The following is a 19,115-nucleotide window of genomic DNA, read 5'->3' on the forward strand; positions in this document are numbered from 1 at the left end:
GAACAGTCAAATGTCTGTATGTCACAAAAATGCAAACAAAAAGGTTCAGAACAGAGATTAGATTAAGAGCTTGACAACCAACCTCCAGTGAATCCAGCTGTGGCAGCTGATGTTACTGCTGCGACTGTCTCCTCTAAGTCTTTGCCAAAACAGGTGGCAGGAAGGAAACATTGCCATGTCTCATCAATTGCAGTTGATGCCAAGAAGACTAGACTAAAAGCAGAAACAGGTAAAATACATGTTCCCTTTTAGACACTGTTGTAGGGACAATACATTTCTGCAACAGGGCTGACAATTAGGAACAGCAGTATTGGAAACACCACTGCTCAGTCCACCACACCTTGTCCATATATATCTCTATGTTTTCAGATTCAATTTAAGAGACCTGCCTACACCAGAAAATGGCTACGGATAAAGTAAGACTCAAGATTAATTTAAATAATGTAAATAACTTTGGTTTAATCTTAGCAGACCAAAGTGCTTCCTTGTTCTAAATTTTGTTGCTTGTGGATGCAATAGTATTCGCATGAATGGTTTTATCCATGCAACTATTAAATTTTCCTAAGTAGACAAACCTTAAATTTAAAAGCTTGTCAGACAACCCCCCATGAAAAGAAAAAAACCTTTAGACCTTGAAATTGCATTTTGAAGGTATTTCATAGAAAAAAAGCCTGTACCACATGCAAGGTCAGAGGGAAACTCAGCAATGAAGGGCAGTAACTAGGATCAAATCCAAAGCCAGAGAATTACAGTTCTCATGAGAATTCAGACAGTCCGGAGTCACGGGAAGTTGCTGAATATAGAAGGGGAATCAGCAGAATTTACTGGCACAGAGCAGCATCCCGAACTTACAACCAGTGGAAGGCTAACCACTAACAAGTGGCCAGGAGTAGGACTGCAACCTCCAGTCCCAGTATCGGAAAAAAGATTTCTGCATAATCCCACTAAATACTCTCTGCCTGTGCCTCGAGGTCTCGCTGTACGTCCTTTATACATCTATTTAAGGCCCCCACGTGACAAAGGCTGCCTGCCCGGCCACTCCCCGCCGGGGCAAACAACCCAGCTCCAGAGGAGACTCCAGCAGCGCTTCCAAGACAGACGTTGCATCAGCCAGGTGTGCAGGAAGCGGCGGAGAAAAAGCAGCTGTTGACGAAGGGGCTCTCGGACGGAGGCCGCTCCAGGAATCCCATGGAAAGGACGACAGGAAGGAGAGAGACGCTCCGCACACAGAACAAGCTTCATCGGCTTCAGAAAGCCTTTGTGCTGGGGCTCCGGACCTGGCCTTTCTCCCAGAGATGATGCAACACTGAGGAACAAGGTCTGTGCCAGAGAAAACTATTCACAGGCTATGCAGATGGCAACGCAGCCAAAGGCTCTCGGATCAAAACATGCCAGAGCCCCCCAGGCCCGGCAAGCCCCCCCAGGCCTTCCTTCGTGCCCCCAGGATCCTCCATTTCACACTGCAGCCTCGCTCCTAACACGACCCCCGGCTTAAGGCAGAATGAAGGGCTTTACAATGGAGAAAAAAAAAAAAGTGTTTTAAAATCCTGCAAAAATCACAGCTCGTTCTCTGATCTGTTGGGAGGGAAGAGATGGGGAAGAGACGGAGCTCAAAAGCCTCCAATCTCCCACACAGGGATCCTCCCATCACCGCGGCTTGCCAGCGCACGCCTGAGCTCCCCAAACACGTAGGGCAGCTCTGTGCTCGCCGGCAGCCTCGGCCTGCTCTCACACACCAGGAAACCACGCAGGGACTGCCCGGGCAGCCATGGCAACATCACACACTGTGGCAATTATGGAGCCGCAGCTCCCACGCGAAGGTTCAGCCCTGCTTTCCATTACAGGACTCATTTTGACCCTTCCCCCCCTGCCCAAACCACCACCGAGTGCCATTCCAGCTCCAACCTGGCCTCTGTGGTTTGTGACTGGCAAGTTTTGCAGCCGTGCACCTGGGCTCGAGATCATGCAAATACATTTTTCTCCGCGTTGTAAGTTACTCCAGGCTTGTGTAACGGCTCTTGTGCCGCGTTTCACAAACACCTGTTTGTCCGATGTGCCTCGAGTGAGAAACCAGGTGACAAAAACACCTGCAACCCGCGCCGCACCTGGCAAGAGTCAGATCCATTACTGAGCTATATAATCACTGTTATGCATTAAAATCTAGTGAATTTTACAGGATTTTGGCAATATTCCAGTGCTGTGACAGGTTTCAAGGCTCAGGCCACTGCACTGCCCCACCACATCCCCTTCTCAGGGACATCTTTCTAGGAGACATCACCAACAGTAGCACTTGCCCAGGCACTGGTACCCAGTTGCACTCTTGGTCATCTAAGATGGTTCTGGGACCCCTAGCAAATTCACACATTTCTGGCAGATGTGCTTTTCCCAGCACAAAACCTGTTAGAGAGCAGACTGAGTCAGTAGGACAGTGGTGGAGAGCAACCATGAGGCCCAAAGGCAGCATCAGCCAAAATCCTTTAGCTCCCCTTCTGGGGCTTCCAACCACTCAATGATGCTGAACAATGTCCAAGAGATGCTCTTTATCGTGTTTCACTTTTCTGGATGAGTTGCATCTCACATTATATGGTATTTTGGCACTGGTAAGATATGCACTGATCCCAAAATGCAGGTACTACTGACACGGCACCGTGGCATGCCCCAGCTCTGCATGTTGGATCCTCCATGAACAGTGGATGTTCACCCAGAAGTCAGATTTACACAGTAAGACAGCAGCCAACAATATATTGGCCCAACAAGATTTAAGGAATATAAATTTTTTTAAGTCATTTTGGTAAGTTTTTTGTCAAACAATATAATCACAGACTTGCTCTTACAATCACAGAGAAAAACGTGTAATGCTTATTCAAGAAACTCCCAAATATCTACTTCCTAACTGGCGGCAAGAAATGCAAAGCTTGGCAAGACAGTGCTGAGAGCCATGATCACTTTTTTTTGAATAGCCCATTTTTTTATTAACAAGATAAACAGCAAATAATCCAGTAGAACACATTTGCAAAGTAAACGCAGATGACCAGAAATTAGCAGTAGAACACCTGCAACCAGTGACTGAAAAAAGACAAAAATCACTCAAACCTGATTTTTTTCTGATGACTTGCACATAAATTAGTAATTTCTTCCCTTGAGAAGAGCACAGCACACCATCAACCACCTTAACTGCTTGTGGGTGGTAACACAGCAGCATTGACATCAAACAGTTGGCCGAGAGTGCTCACATAGAGCTCACACGAAAGCGATGCTGAGTGAGTGGTTCTGTAACACATCTGTGTAATGCTATCTGCTACCTCCATCTTTTTTGAATGTTAAATTATGAGCAGAGTAATACATTCAAGACATTTTTCATGATTATCATAAATGCAACTAAGCACATGTATGTACAACCACAGGATGAAACAAAAAGGTTGAAATGCAAGAAGTTGCTCAGGTTGAACGCACTGACAGCCCTCCTCCACCAGGTCGTCTCCCTCAGCCTCGTGATGCTGTGGAGAGAGGGACAATGACACAGCTGAGAGGGAAGGCAACGAAGAGGGAGATTTCTCTACTCCTAAACTAAGACTTCACAACCTCTTTTGTGTGCAGCACTTCTGTGAGCTGCTCCTGCAGGTTAAGGCAGACAGGGCTGTCTGGACAAGGTGAGTAGCAGGGGTTGCTGCACTCGATCTCGAAGCTGGAGGTCTTTGCTTTCTCCTGTGTAGTGCCCCAACACGTTCCTGCAGTTTGCTATCCCTCTAGCCCTAAGCAAGGAAACTTGCAGCTGCCAGACAACCTCTTTCCCACTTCAGAAACAGCACAATTTATGTGACAAATTGATAGAAAATGTTCAGAAAATGTTCAGCTGCCTTTTCTTCCATAGGACATAGAAGCATTTTCTTACTGCATAGCTGCAGAGGTGACAGCAATGGGGCTCCTCCCTGACTGGACCTGGAGGAGGAAGAGAGGAGAGGAGAGGCAGGAATGCAGCCACGCAGGAGAAAAGAGCAGCCCAGGTAGCTCAACGTCCTCCTCTGCACAGGCAAGGACGAGCATGCACTCAGGCAGGACCGACCGGGAGAGCTCCACCTGCACAAAGCAGCAGATTTTGAGAGCTACCAGAAGGGAATTTAAGAGCTCTGCATGTCTGCAAAGGCATCTGGAACAAGGTAATCTATGGAAATACAGAAACTTGGCAGCCATCAAGGGAGTGGTGGAATGCACAACTGCAAATAAAAAGTAGAAGCATGATCTGGAGCCATTACCAAACTGAGTCACTCAATTCCCCAGGTGAATTTACAAAGTGATGGACAAGTAGAATTGCTAAAGTACTCTCATTTGGATGGCATGAAAACCAGCAAACAAGTGCCATTAGAACACCACTTCTGACAATTATTTAATATTGTTTCAAACACAAATAAACTTTCTGAACAAGTCCAGTTAACTTGAGAGATAAAAGAATATCCTACATTCATTTAAGAATGAACCCTACCAGGAGAGCTTGTGCTTACTCTCAGAGGAATTGTAATCCTATTGCCGTTGTGCAATTTTTTTCATACTGTTTCTAAAAAAAAGATTTACAGACTTGTGTTGTGGTCAACTGGAATGCAGGAATGCTCATCTGAATACTGTGAGTGTACACAGTTACATCAGGGCTTCTCTGTAGGGGCTTTCAGAAAGCCTTAACCATATCTTAAACATCTGAAGCAACACAGTATGGGAAGGAGCTGTGTTCCAATGATGCAAGCCACAAAGCATTAAATTTCAGAGTTCCCTTTGCATCTTATGTGTGTTATGCAAGGCAGTATCCTAGTGCCAGCTTAACTAGTTCTCCTCTAAATTCATCTTAATTTCATGATCTTGGCTGTGACTGCAAGTTCATGTACCTGAACTTGCTCCAACTGCTCATGGCATGAAATCTTCAAAGATTCTTAAACTCTAGTGTCAGGAAAGGAGCATTATCATATTTTTTTTTTTTTAAATCACAATATATTTTCACCAGAAAGAAGTTGGGCTTATTGTAAAAGACTAAGATGAATGTTTGTTCCTTTCCCCTTGCCTGTAAACAATTCCAATGTTTAATTGCTATCATTGCTAAGAAACAGTACTTCAAAATTGAATTTGTCTAACCTCAGTTGATATTGCTATGCCTTTGTCAGCAAATCTCACAAGTCCTTTTAGAGAAAGATCAAGTCCTCTCTCAATTGTCTTTTCAATAAGCTGAGTAAGTTGAGCTCCTTTAAACCTCACATCATGAGGCTTATTTTCCAGTCCCTGGATCATTTCTGCAGCTGTCCTTTGAATTCTCTCCAAATACACTGGCATTCTTCTTGAAGCATGGAAACCAAAATTCAATTCCAGTATCAGTCTCAACACTGCTGTGTTTATAAGATTACTTATTTTGTTTCACATTCCTTTCCCCCACTTTTTTTTTCTCCTCCTCAATACGCCCAAGAATCACATTAACCCTTTTAAATAAAATAATGGCCCAAGTACAATGTGGAGGCAACAAGCTGTAAAGACCTTAAAGCCCTTTGAGCTACTGCTTTCCAAAATGCTGTTTCACAATTTATAGGTGGGTCTGCAGTTTTGCTGACAAATGCATCACCTTGCAACTGGAAGGATTCACATCTTTGTTGAAATGTGGCAAAACAATTCAGAGATCCCTAAACATACTTCATTATCCCACTAGCACCTCTCTGATCAAGAATCATCAAATATTTTATGCTATCCAGATAAAAAGAATCTAAAGAGTAGTGAATTAAAATCTGATTTCATCTCACAACCATCTATAAAGCTAGGTGTGTTCTTGCCAAGTTCCAGTCTCAGATATTTCAGGTCTCCACAATTGATGCAATTTCTCCAGCACAAACACAAACATTTCCAGTATCAGAGTACAGCCTTCTTCCTCCTATCTTTTGCCCTCTCCACCTAAAACAGACATGTTCCCCCACACCTCCTACACCCAGTCTAACTTGCACTCAATCACTGAATAATCCAGATTTGAAGGGACCACTGAAGGTTTAACTGACTGAAACACTCTCCCTCCCCCCAAAGCAGGGGCCAACTTGGATCAGTTGCTCAGGGCATTGCTCATTTCTTCTCCAGGGCCACTAAGTCTTTGCATAACTATGTATTTTAAGGCCAAAAATAACCTTCTGATGATTTCTCTTTCCACCTAACAAAGACTGGAAAATCTCACCTAGTCATTTTTACACTTGGCATTGCATCTTACATGTGAGCTAGGCCATGTTTGTCAAGCACAGCCTGAAAAACAGTATATGAATTTACCACAAAAACCATGCAATGCATTGTAGCCTTGAGGTCCCCAACTAGCATCAACCCAAGTCATTAAGTCTTCACAGTGAGCATAGTGTATTTGTAGTTCTTATGAAAGAAAGTGTAAAACTTCTTTTTAGAACTAAAACTACATCAAACACTTTCTCAGAAGCCTTTGAAGAAGGTTTCCAACTACCCAAGTGAAGCTCAGCTCCAAGTACCTCTCCTAAGGAGAACTTCCCCTGCATACATATGTGACTGAAGATGCCAGCTTCCCCAGTTTCATGAAATGTATTAATGGCAAATGTATCGATAGAATTTTAAATGCCATCTTCTATGTCCACAGTCACAAGATTTATCAGCACCTCTCTTTATCAATACATTTATTTAACAACACACTCACAACACGTTTCCTTGACTACCTAAACAAGGCTGTCCATCATCCCTTAACTAGCACAGAATATCTCAACTCACGCCAGTTCCTACAAAGATTACAAGTTCCTGCTTGTCACTAAGAAAAATCTCCCCCACCCCTCCAAAACCTCCATAATTATATAAACAAAGGACTTGTGTGGAAACACATTTATCCATATAAAAGCATGTCATAATAGTCAAGTTATCCCCCTTTCCCTGAAGAAGAGCTATGTGAAATCCAAGTGACTAAGAGCAGGGCCACATGTAATGTAACAGCATGAACTACTACACTGAAATTAGAGACATTAGCCAAGATCCTGTGATCTCCTCACCTTACATTCTTCCCTAAACATCAGTTTTTGGCCCTGTCAGAGATGAACAAAACCTTCAGTCTGATTCAAGAGAGCCACCCTTGTTCTCACGTTACGTTCTCTGCTCTCCTGTCTGGAATTATTAGTGCTGTATTCTCTGCCAACAGCAAGGAATCTCTTTAAGCTTGAAAAAAATGTGGAACAGAATAAAATAAAAAAAATCCCATCACATGAGTAAATGAGGCTTGACAGTATGATGGATGCTGCAGGTTCACAAGTATGAAGGTACTCCTAAGATGATGGCTTGCGCCTGTTACAGCTTCACATCTTCACATAAGCATAAAAGGTTTGCCGCATTCAGGAGGGAGATGCTCAACTATTTATATTGGATGCATTTTATATAAGACTGAAGATGACTAAGTCACAGCTGGACAGATTATGTTCTAGAAACAAGCTATGCGTTCCTCCCTGTACCTTAAACAACAGCATTTCTTCATCTGCATCTTTTCTCCTTTCTCTTTCAAACACAAGATGCTGAATTCTCACAAGAAAAAAAAAGCAGACAGAAAATATTCAGGGCAATGTGCTTTAACCGAAAGGAATTTCACATGCCCCACTCATCATAGGGCTAATTTGATTTTGTCATTATGGAAAAACTGAGAACTATCGAGACCTCAGCTGGGAAACAGTTGGATAAGAGAATGGTCTCAACACAGGAGGAAAACAGCACAGACAGGAATTATCTTCCTGAATAATGCAGATAGATTTTGTGCACACTAGACATCTAAACACAGTTTGGCAAAGTACTCTGAAGGCCCCCTCACATAGCTTATCGGTCCTGTGGCTACAAATCGTAGCAGCGTTGTTCATAACCCAAACTACCCTGTAGCATTACAAAGCTAGTGAAAACAGGCAGGAAAAACACCCTGGCTCATATTACCATGCTTCCCCATCATCAGCTCATAGAAATACTTTCACCTGTATCCACTACATAATGCACTCCCCACCACATCTACTAACAGCAGTATTAAAACCACTGACAGCTTTACTGAAAGAACCTGAAGATACATAGAGAAGGAACACAACACTACAGAACATGGACATGTAGGCAGAGGTGACAACTAGCGTGGGTGAGAGAGCTACCTAAAACTGCAACTTGTACCACTAGACCAGAAGCCAAAAAAACCCCAAACCAAACATGTTGTACCTCCACAACTGCCTATAAGATGTCCTATGCAAGCCAATTCCTTTTTTGTGCCTTCATTTTTTAATCAGTAAAATCAAAATACCACTCCTGAGACGTCACATGCAGTGTTTCTAGACATGAAAGCCAGGGCTTTATCTAGTTTGAAGCAGAACAGGAGTGGGGACACATTGTCTTGCCAGCATTTCATCTTGAACTTTTAGGGGGCAAAAAGCACCTGAAAAAAATTTCAGTCACTGTGGCCATTTCACATGTTTCATTCCTGTCAGTAAAGGCTAAGGACCCACACACTCATCCTGGGTAAGAAGCAGTAGACTCCAAAAATCAGCGATGATCAGTTTAACTGTAGAGATTTTAACCTAAGCCAAATTATACCTCTTCAGTACTAACAGAATTCCATAGAAAGTCCCATTGTTCAAGATTAATTTCTACATTTTAAACTCATGTACCATTTCAGTAACAATCATCTCTCAACAACTTCAGCAAAAAGTTTCCATCATTTTTTAAATATGTGTCAAGGCCATTTTTTTCCTCCTTCACAACCTTCTCTTCATGTAAAACCAAAAATTTTAGAATTCCTTTCAAGTATTGCCCCAGCCCAGTGACTCTCATGGGAACAGACTGCTTCACTATTACTCAGGAAAAGGAATGACGCCTAAACTCTGATACTGGAAGAGCAACAGAAAGCTACAAACTCTGCTTACAAGAACAGTCTGCTTCCCATCCATCTCTGCTGTGCGACATTGTTTAAAAAACAAAACCAAAACAACCTACTTTTCAAGCAAAGGATTTCACTAAGAGGGTCCTGGTTACACTTTCATACTGTTCTGCAAAAACCATAGAACTTACATCAGCATTTGGACATCCCATTTCATTCTCTCTGAGATCCTCTTTCCATGTGTGATTCAACAAATTTCTGCTGACCAGTTTCAAGCTGACAGTCCCAAGCTGCACCCAAGAGAGGCTTAACTAATGACTGCAGGTTTCAATGCACAGTCTCACTTTTAGAACATGCTAGTGCTTTATTCTTTATTAATTTATTACTGCTGTCTGCATATGTAAGACTTAGAAATGCAGGAGCAGGAAACAGGAACTGTGACACATCAATTTCAACTCTTATGTTGCTCCCTGGCAGCTTGTGGGTGAAGTCTTTTCCCAGTTTGTGAGTTTTTCATCTTCTTACAAATTCTGTACCTGAACATGTCATAAAGGATACTTTGAACCTGCAGTGGCCAAAGAGAATCCACCGAGATCAAACCTGTGTTGTCAGATGCAAACAATGCTGTGCTCAGCTTCTTGACTTTGACTGACCCACACCATGCTCCAAGTGTTTCAGGAGCTAAGCTGGAAAGGTAGCAAGCACCACTCTTTTAGCAGTGCTAATGGTGATTTCCATAGGTATGAAAAGAACGACAACAGCCTGGGAATTGGGCATCCAAGTGCCTCCCACCTCAAGCAGAGCAGGCAAGAAACAGCCCCTCCAAACAGGACCACTGCAGGGCAGCGTTAAGGTATTTCCTTTGTGTATCTCACAAGTCACAGCTTTAACCTCAGCAGAGGTCTTCCTACTGGTAAGTCACGTATCTAAAGAGACAGATTTGGGATGGCATACCCCAAAACGCAACGTCTTAGTAAAACCTTCCTCCTCCTGCCCAGCCACTGCCACAGATGAACGATGTGTTCCAACCCTGAATCCTTATCCTGGGGCACAGGCAGGGAGCAGACACAAGCGTTCAGATGGAGTCTCCAGAACTCTCTGTACACATCACCCCAGTGCTCACCTAGGCATTCAGCTGCCACTCTGCAAAGTCAGAACAACCGCTGTCAGCGGTAAAGATAAGACAGCACATACACTCTGCTTAGTTCCCTTATGGCAAAATGATTGATTTGGGGCTATTTGCAAAGGTTTTCATTAAATAAAAGATTACCCTTGCAACAGATGAGATTTCTTGCTTATGAGACATACTGCTCACACCCATCATGAATTTTTTTTGCACAGCAATACGCGTTTGGAGATGTCATGACATGCTAACATTTAAATACCTTTATTCAAACACAAATAGCCAAAATGCTGCCTCAAGTTCTATTAGACCAAGTAGTCTCACTAGGTATGAAACAAAGCCTCAGCTCACAGTGAGCAGACAGAACAGCACACAACAGGATCTGCAGTGCACATACAATTGCTTTATGTCAAATTTGCTATAACCAAGTTTTCCATATTAAAGAAATAGGATTGAAGTTTCTGCTGCAACTGGCCTTGGCTGAATTACATTTTTGTGTTGTTCCACTCATACTATATATATTTGCAGTGAAGTTATACGGAATTCATGCCATGATCTTTTTTTTATACATTTGACAGTGTATCTTCAGTAATTTGTAATTTTCTGCACACCTTGAAGAATTTCACTATCCATTAACAACTGGCAAGTAAATACAAAACAGAGACTTTCCAATTGCTAGGTTAAAAAAAAAAAAAAGGATAAGAAACGTTGTGTGGTGCATTTACTTACACAGATTAGTAACACTTTTATACTAATTAACTTTTTGCCATCTTCCCAAACGAGCCATCACTCCAGCTTTCAGCGGTACTGACTTTCTGCAGAAGTGTACTTACAAGAATTTACTATTTTGAAACAGTTAAGAACCAAGCTTAGGCTGTAACACTTCTCCACCGTCAGAGATCAAGCCTACATTAAAACTCACATCTGACTAGCTTCTCAAACAAACAAGAGCAGATGAAGGCAAGACTACACCACCAATTTTCAAGCAGGGAACTAAGGGCTTGTCTAAAGAAAGCACTCCACACACAGTGATCAAGGGCACAAACTCACGGAATGGCAGAGATTTGTCAGCATGCAGTGGATGGTGGCTCACTCTCCTTTCAGAGGAGTGTGAAGTTACAGGGGACAGCCTGAGCTGGCTGCACTGGGTGCGGCACCGAAAGGCGGAGACCCTGTTCCCCTTCTCCGGTCCCCACCACATCCTCTGCACTTCCACCCATATGCTCTCCCCTATTTATTTTGTATGGGCTCTGGATGCCTGACAAATCTCTCAGTGAGCCAATTCAGTTCACTATCTTGGCAAAAAAATAATCCAGCAAAACCCAAAACATAAAATAACCCCAACACAGCTTTCTGCTGGGTTAGCAAGCTGAAGCAGCTCAGAAAAGGAATCCAGCAGGAACCAGAGCTGGCAAACAGAAAAGGCAGAACTCCCTGTTGGGTGAGAGAGCAAGGGGGAACAAGACTTCCCCCATTCAGCAGCAGAGCAGTTGGATATGCTCAGCTGTCTCGTGTAACTTCACCCGGAGTAACCTCGCTCGCAGGGTGCAGTTCTGCAATAGTTTCAAGCTGACTTCAGCTGGCACAGCTTCAGTGCAGCCTCCCCATCCCTCCCTGCACTGGTGCTAACCTGACCCCACAGTCAAGCAGTTCAGGCAGAAGCCAGCAGAAAACTCTTCCTTTCAAAAATGAAATGCACTTGTTTTCTGAATGGTAGCCTTCCTGAATAGTTCACTACTGGGGCAGGCATGGGCCAGAACAGAGGCAAAAGTGACACTGGGAAGAACAGGGCTGTCAGCCTGAACTGCCATGGAACACTGTTATGCACCAAAAACCTGCACAAAGCTGTACAATGTATATATACAGTGAGTAACAAACACCCATTCCAGTTTAACACACAAATTTCCATATACAAGCAAACCCTGAGGTGGAAATTAGAAGAACTGCACAGCAAAGCGAGTCTGTGACAACCTCAGAACCTGCCTTTCACACTACAGTATCCTTGTTCCCTCTTAACTTCCAGGCCATCTTGAACCCCAGCATCCTTGAAGTTCATAAAACTGCAAGAGAACTTTGAACCAGCAAGCCAGTCTCCTCTACAGTCAAGCACAGTCTACTTAACTCCATCAAGCAGTCATCTTTTCTTCAAAGGTTCACTTTAGCTGTAGTTATACAGGAAGCTTCCAGATCTTTGCTGTAGCAGAAGTTAATCTACAGCCACATTACTGAAAGCATTCTTGTAGCGTGATTGTAAGTTATTCCAATTCAACACCACTGAAATACAGCAAATAATGTTTTAGTGTCTTTAGTTAAAGGCCACACAAATGCAAAAGGCTTGTGTACTCTTCCAAGTATCTATAAATTGATAGTGTAGCTCAGGTTGAGACATGCCATTTTAAGGGCTCCATGTTGAACCCCCAGGGCACTTCAGCTTCCCAAATCACTGGTTCTCAAACTTTTCCCAGTGTATTCCTTCCTGCCTACAAGCAAGGATATGTTCTCACCTCCTCACTCTCTCCCATAAAAACATTTAAGAACTGCTCTTTGGCAGCAGTTTCCACACCAACATCCTGCAGGGGTTCCAGTCCTAAAGACTGACTTAAAGCATTCCCAGAAAGATGTAATTTGGGCAGAGGCAGGGTTGGGAAACACAACCATACTGAAAAATATGCCCCTATTCCCATTCTCTGCACTACCTGGAGCTGTGATGAGAAGTTTCAGTCTTCCTGGTCCTCTCCTTCCACCAGCTATCACCTCTGCAGCTCCCATATTCTGCTCCCAGAAGCAAGAAGCGACTTTCTGTCCTACAGACTGACCAACACTGTCTTACGTGGGCTTCCTTACCCAAATACGACCATCAACATAATCCTCAGAAATTCTCTGCCACTTATTTTCATGATTCAAAGTCATGCAAAACCAAGAGACCACATTATCTGATGCCAACGAACTAAAACTCCAAGCTGCATCCTGACTTTTTTTTCCTTTACTGAATCAGTAGCAGCAGGCATGTTCTGTTGAAAAGTTTGGTGACAGGGTCTCACATGCCTTTCCTATCAACAACTTGCATTTCAAACTGCTTCCTTTAAAGTCAAGAGGATTCTTCTCAGTATCAGAACTTCAAACTGTTTTCTGGGTTGCTGGCACGGTCACTGAAAACATTTTGTCCTGTAAATCAACAAGGCTGGAGAAGAAAACCCTGGTATGAGTTCTGTGAGGACAACAGGAATAGGCCTGAGTCACTAAATGAGCAGCTACCAAATCCAGACAATATCTTCTTGTCAATGTGTATGATTGCAATTGTAATCATGCTCTAAATATGAACACATCAAAAGCACCGTGACCTTTCTACTATGAAATTACTTCAAAATATTTTGGGGCATTTTGGTTTTAAAGCTAACTCACATTCAGCCTCAAAAGGCTGCTTGTAAGTGGAAAAAAAAAAAAAAACCACCAAAAAACTAGGTTTGTTTAGAACAGGATGAAAACAGAAAAGTTTGCTGCCTTGAAAACTAGATAGATCTGAGTGTTTGGGATACCTCCCCTTTGCTAAACTTAGCCCTTCTGTGACCCTCAGGGAGGAATGCAAGACCTGTCTACGTTATCAAGTTTATAAGGATTACACTTTAGCATAAACAACAGATCATTCCTGAACTTCACTCTAAAAGCCAAATTCCTGACCATTTCTCAATGCCACTCTTCTATGTTCCTCTCTCTTCATTCCCCCTTTTTTCTTCGTGTTTGGTGAATGTGGGACTATTAGATTCCTGACCACAAAAGAAATTACTTCTCCCGCTCACTAAAAGCTTGCCACTCAAACTGCTGACAAATCCTCCCACGTTTTTCCACCTTTGAGTCTGAACACATCAGTACACTTTGCTGAATATTTCCCATACTGCTCATTAAAATAATTGGGGTTTGTGTGTGTTTGGCAGGAGGAAAATAAAACTCACAAGAAAGATTTTCTTTCTCAAATATATTATTTAAAATATAGTTTGTTTATTCTATGTGTTTCAACATTTAAATTACATTTAAGGATCAGAATGATGCAGATTTACAATTTAAACAACCATATTGATGCTCCTATAGGATTTGTGGCAAGAAAAACTAGCATTAGGGCTATTATTCACTGAAGATTTCTTTTTTTGGGCTACAGCTTTTCAAGTTCAGACTCATCGGTTGAAGTGAGGGAAAAATCCCTTTAGCTATTTTTGTTACAGGAAAATACTACTTCATCACTGGCTTGGGTGGGGGAAAGGGGGACGATGAACCAGAACCTCCTGACTTGTCCTGTAGATCATCCTTCAAGACAAAGAGCATCTTTGCTAATTATAGAAGAAAAAAAATTTAAACTAGCAGCAGTTGAAAAACTGTTTCGCAGCATGCTCAGTGGGCATTAGCTGCGATTTCAGCAGCTTAGCAAGTCCCACCCCTGCGTGAGCTCAGCGGGGAGGCCTGGAGCACTGCACATTCTCCCTGCTCAGCAGGGACAGGGGCCGCAGCTCGGCTGATTTGCTACAGGAATACTGGAAAATTGCCACCAAAATAGCAAATCCTGTGGAAAAAAAAAACCCCAACCAAGAACCCCCCAGCAACTTCAATAAGGAATTAAAAGGAAAAAGTGGAAAAAAAATCTCAGCTCACACGGTTTCAAAATGCTAAACTGTTGCTGCATTATGGTCTGGTGCTTTTTCCATGATGAAAATAAGCAAAAGGTTTAGGTTAAGCCAGATTTATACAAACCCGTCCCTAACAATGCAAGTGCAAACTTACTGTGCACTAACTCTTGCCACAAGTCGGTCATGGGAGCCAAAGACTGGCTGTAGTATCTGTAACAGCTGTAATATCCATAGCTATTTTTCTTTTAATTTGAAAGAGGGGAAAAAAAACTAAACAGACAAGTAAAACACAACAAAATCTTTATTTTAAAATCAAATAGCAGCTTAAGTTTCATAGGGGCAACTGAGACTTAGCTCACATGCTATACATTTACGCACATGTTGAACACTTTCAACTCAAGCACTGCTACTACATCTTGTACACATAAAGAACACTTCGCCTGTTGCAGTCTTTCTCATACACTGCACACAACACAGCATTTCATTGGCAAAATTTCAGAGTTACACACACAAACAGCACCAGAGTAAAAACACAAATGTGCTTTTGTAATACAGTAATAATGTCATGAGAACAATGATTTTTGAATTTTCAAACCTCTGAACAGTCATTATGTTTGTTTTAGTATTGCCAGAATAGAAGAAACATTTTTATCTCATCACATCATTCAACACAAGTTTGTAAAAGTCTGATCATCCAAAATGAGAGAAAGCATAGACTGGACAGACGAATAAATTACTTGGCTGGGACATCACACATTTAGCTCTCCCTTGCACACTTTGCACCTAGAAGTTTGAATTTAATTTTTTTTTTTTTACTTCAAGGAACATTTGGAAAATTTAAATCACTGATGGCTGGTTGGGTTTTCTCCTCCCAGAAAAAAAGAGCGTAACTTTTGCATGTTCTGAGATTCCAGTTCAATGCCATCTTTTTCCTGTGTTTTTTCATCTTTGACCTATTAGTTTTAAAATAAAATCTTGCTGTAACTGAGGATCTTTCTAAAAAGTGACTTAAATGTACATCACCCCACCTTGCAGTGGGGAAATCTCAGACAATATCATCTAAGGAATATTACTTTCAGGTCACTTGGGATATGACAGTAAAACGAAGAGCCAGGGCCTTGTCAAAGCGGTGCCAGTTATCCAGCAGAATGTGAGGCAATGGACCAATTTCCCATTATAACCTACACAGACTGTAAATAGCCTACAGAGAGACTGTAAACAAAGACTAAGGGACCATGAAGACCACTTTCTGTATTTCATCAAACCAAGGAGCAGGTTTCATACTCACAAAATCCAGAGTTCAGTACTGGTGTCACTCCAAGATAGGCAGCAGATGACACCTCCAGGCCCAGAGACCGATGTGTTTTAGGGGGGTTAAAAGTTGCTCACCCCACCTTGTGAGGCAATTTGGGTGCTACAGATCCTCAAATATAAAAGCTACTCAGTGTTTGGCATCTACCACATGATTGCTGCCAGTCAAGCAGATTTAAGGGCATATTTTAATCTCTTTCACATTATTCTGGTCCTGGAATTTTTTGCTTTGAGCTCATAGTAATTCTGAGTTGGGTAACTCAGGCCAGGGCAAGGGGCTCCCCATGATAGGTGTTAGTTTACAAAGATGGTAGTGTTTTCTAATGCTAATGTATTCCCATGCTGCATACCTCAACTAACAGTTTCATCTCTAACAATTGCACTGGAATATGCTGATAGCTCCAACTCGACAGCACAATATCATACAGACAGCGGCCAGTGCCAAATGGTTAGTTAAGCAGATAAGAAAGGCACTCATTCTTCCTGGAAAAAAAAAAAAAAAAGGAAGCTATTGCAGTCAGGCAGACAGAGTGTGGATGGGAGCTGGCAGATTCCACAATACAGAGTCACGTCAAAAATGGCCTCCTGCAAACTGTTCCTTCAAGCATTTGAGTCAACCAAAAGGGAGGAATCTTTCCCATTATTCACAGGAGTTTCACCTCCCTATTCCACAGCAGAGCAACATTTCCTATACATTTTGACATACAAGCACATAAGAAGCTCAGAGAATAAACTGTACTCTGCAGCAGAGGGAAACTCCTCTCCCCACTTTCTGTTTCCAGTCCCAAAGTTGAGTTGGGCCTTTATTTTGACAGTTCCCTGGTCTGTGAATGGAAAATCCCTCCTCAGCACTAGCAGGCTGGTGTCTGCTGCACACACCCACTGCACACAGCAGAAATTCCAGTCAATAAGGCAAGTGGGGCCCAGGCGCTGGAAGGGGAGGAAGGAGACATACAAACAATAAGAAAAGCATCTGGCTCTGTTACTGGCTAGGAAGGAGACTGGAGTTCAAAAGAGACACAACTGCAGCCTTCACTTCACAGGAAGATCATATCAATTCTCACTGCCCTACTTTTCACACAGACCAAAATATGTGGAAAGGGTAACTCAGGGTTTCCAACCCACACTTCAATGCAATTCCATTAACTCAAGAACAGCGATGAAACCCACCTTGGACGTTTTTGTCCCACAGGACCAAAACACACCCCTATTCCTTCTTTAGGCCTGTGGAAACGGCCCAAAAAGTAAAGCCCTTTGCTGAACGTGAGCCAGCCATCCCTCCACCACCACACTAATGGAGGCTGCTCTGCTGTCCTTCCCTGGAGATAGCAGCCAAGTCTAGTGAAGCTTCTCTCATAGCAACCAGAGCTCCAGAGCCAACAGCAGCTGCTGTCACTGCCTTCAACGCTTACCCACAGGATCCAGAGCACAGCAACACCCTCCTCCCTGCACCTCTACAGCAAAAAAAAAAAAACCCCAGAAGGCTGGCAACAAGATGACTTCCTGGGTCAACCACAAGAAGCAGAAAAAAAGAAATCCTAGTATTTCCTATACAAGTGAAAAGAGGAATCTCTGATTGTTGAAAAAATAAGAAATTCCTTTTTTGGATTTAGATTCTGGCAGCAACACCCAGCCATGGTGGGGGCAACTGCCTGAAATCCATAATGTATTAGCACACCATCAGACACCAACATCAAGTTCTTCTCTCACCCAAGGAGAGGGATTCGCCCCCAACGCTCTCATTACATCATGGCCCGAGCCCGCAGCAGCCACAGGAGCTCTGCAGCACCCCGTGACCTCTCCAGCCCCGCAGAACACCCTCTTCCCCCCCAACAGCACACCCAGGATCTCAGCTGGTGTCAGAGGAACACGAGGACACGGCCGGGAAGGGCCTGCGAACCCCCTTTCACTGCCTCACCCATTTCCCCGCTTCCAGAGGGCCACACGCGGCCTCGCCTCGCTCCCTCCCCCCGAGACGGCGAGACACTGCCCGGCGCCGCTTCCCCACTCGGCCCGGCGGTGAACTCCGGTCACCGGCACCCAAGGACGATCTGCCGGGCGACAGTGACCTTGCCAATGCCGTCGGGAGTCGAAGCGGGGCCGGGGCGCGGGTAGGGCGGCGGGGAACCCCCCCTGTGGCGGCGGTGGCGGGCGAGGAAATGCGGGAGGATCCGCGCTGCAGCCGCCGGCGCCGGGAGCGGGGGGTTACGGAGGAAGGCGCCGCACGGGCACCATGAGAAAGCAGAAAATGCAGGTCAAACACCGCCTCCCCCGAGGCCCGGAGAGGCTGGCGGTTCGGGGCAGGCAGACGGGGCCCGGAGGCTGCCCCGAGCCGGACAACGACCCCCGCGGCCCCTCGGGACAATGCGGGGACACGGGAGCGCGGAGAAGGCCAGGCTGCAGCGGGGCTTCCCCGGCGCTCGCCTTCACCGACAAAGCGCCGCTCCAGCCGCAGCCCCGGCCCCGGCACTGCACCGGCCACCAACGTCCCGAGCCCGCGCACCGCCGGGCCCGCCATGACGTCCGCACACCGAGCCGGACCGGGTCAGCTCGGGCCGGGCCTCCGGGGGCACGGCGGGGCGCTGCCGACCGGGCTGCCAAGGCAGCGCAGAGCAGAGCGTCAGGCCGCGAGCCGCGCCAGGAGACCCCGCGGCCGCCCGCCCAGCCGCCCGCCCCAGCGTTCCCTCCCGCCGTCGGGTACGGCCGGTTCCCGCCCGCCCGCGCCTACCTGGCCGGCCCGTTCCCCGGGCCCCTACGCGGCACCAGGCCCGGCTCGGCGCCACGGCGTGTCCCGGGCAGCCGGCGAGAGCGAGCGCTCGGCCGCGGCAGCGGCGGCCCCTCCCCCGGCAGCGGCGGCAGCTTCTCCCCGGGCCGGGCGGAAACGGCACTAGGCGCACGGGGATTCCCGGCGCCGGCGCCAGGGGCGCCCCGGGCACGCCCACCCCGCTTCCCGTTGGCTGTCACGGCGCCGCGTCCCGCCCCGCCGGGGCGCCCGCCGCCGCCACCGCCCCGCCCACCCCCCTTCGCCATTGGCGAGCTCTCCTCGCTGCCCCGCCCTTGCTGCGGCCTCATTGGGCTCCACGCGCCCGCCCCGCCGCGCGCCCCACGGTCGCGGCGTCCCATTGGTGCGCGGCGCTGCCACTCGGCGCGGGGCGGAGGGGGGCGGCCGCCGGCAGCATCGACGCGGTGCGGGGCGGGCGGGCTGCGGTAG

At 45.4% G+C, this 19,115-nt stretch overlaps 1 protein-coding gene across 2 annotated transcripts in view; it reads right to left on the minus strand.

The window, feature by feature from the left end:
- The window catches only part of SETD5 (SET domain containing 5), a 65,874-nt gene extending 47,114 nt beyond the window's left edge, over window positions 1-18,760 (minus strand). The window contains exon 1 of one of the 2 annotated variants that reach the window (XM_048316205.1): window positions 18,633-18,760. The gene's annotated coding sequence lies outside the window, so the exon portion shown is untranslated. The remainder of the gene's footprint in view (window positions 1-18,632) is intronic. The other variant, XM_048316203.1, reaches the window with a different exon arrangement.
- Window positions 18,761-19,115: the final 355 nt, after the last annotated feature.

This window comes from Corvus hawaiiensis, chromosome 11, assembly GCF_020740725.1.
Source record: "Corvus hawaiiensis isolate bCorHaw1 chromosome 11, bCorHaw1.pri.cur, whole genome shotgun sequence".
Classification (NCBI taxonomy): Eukaryota; Metazoa; Chordata; class Aves; order Passeriformes; family Corvidae; genus Corvus; species Corvus hawaiiensis.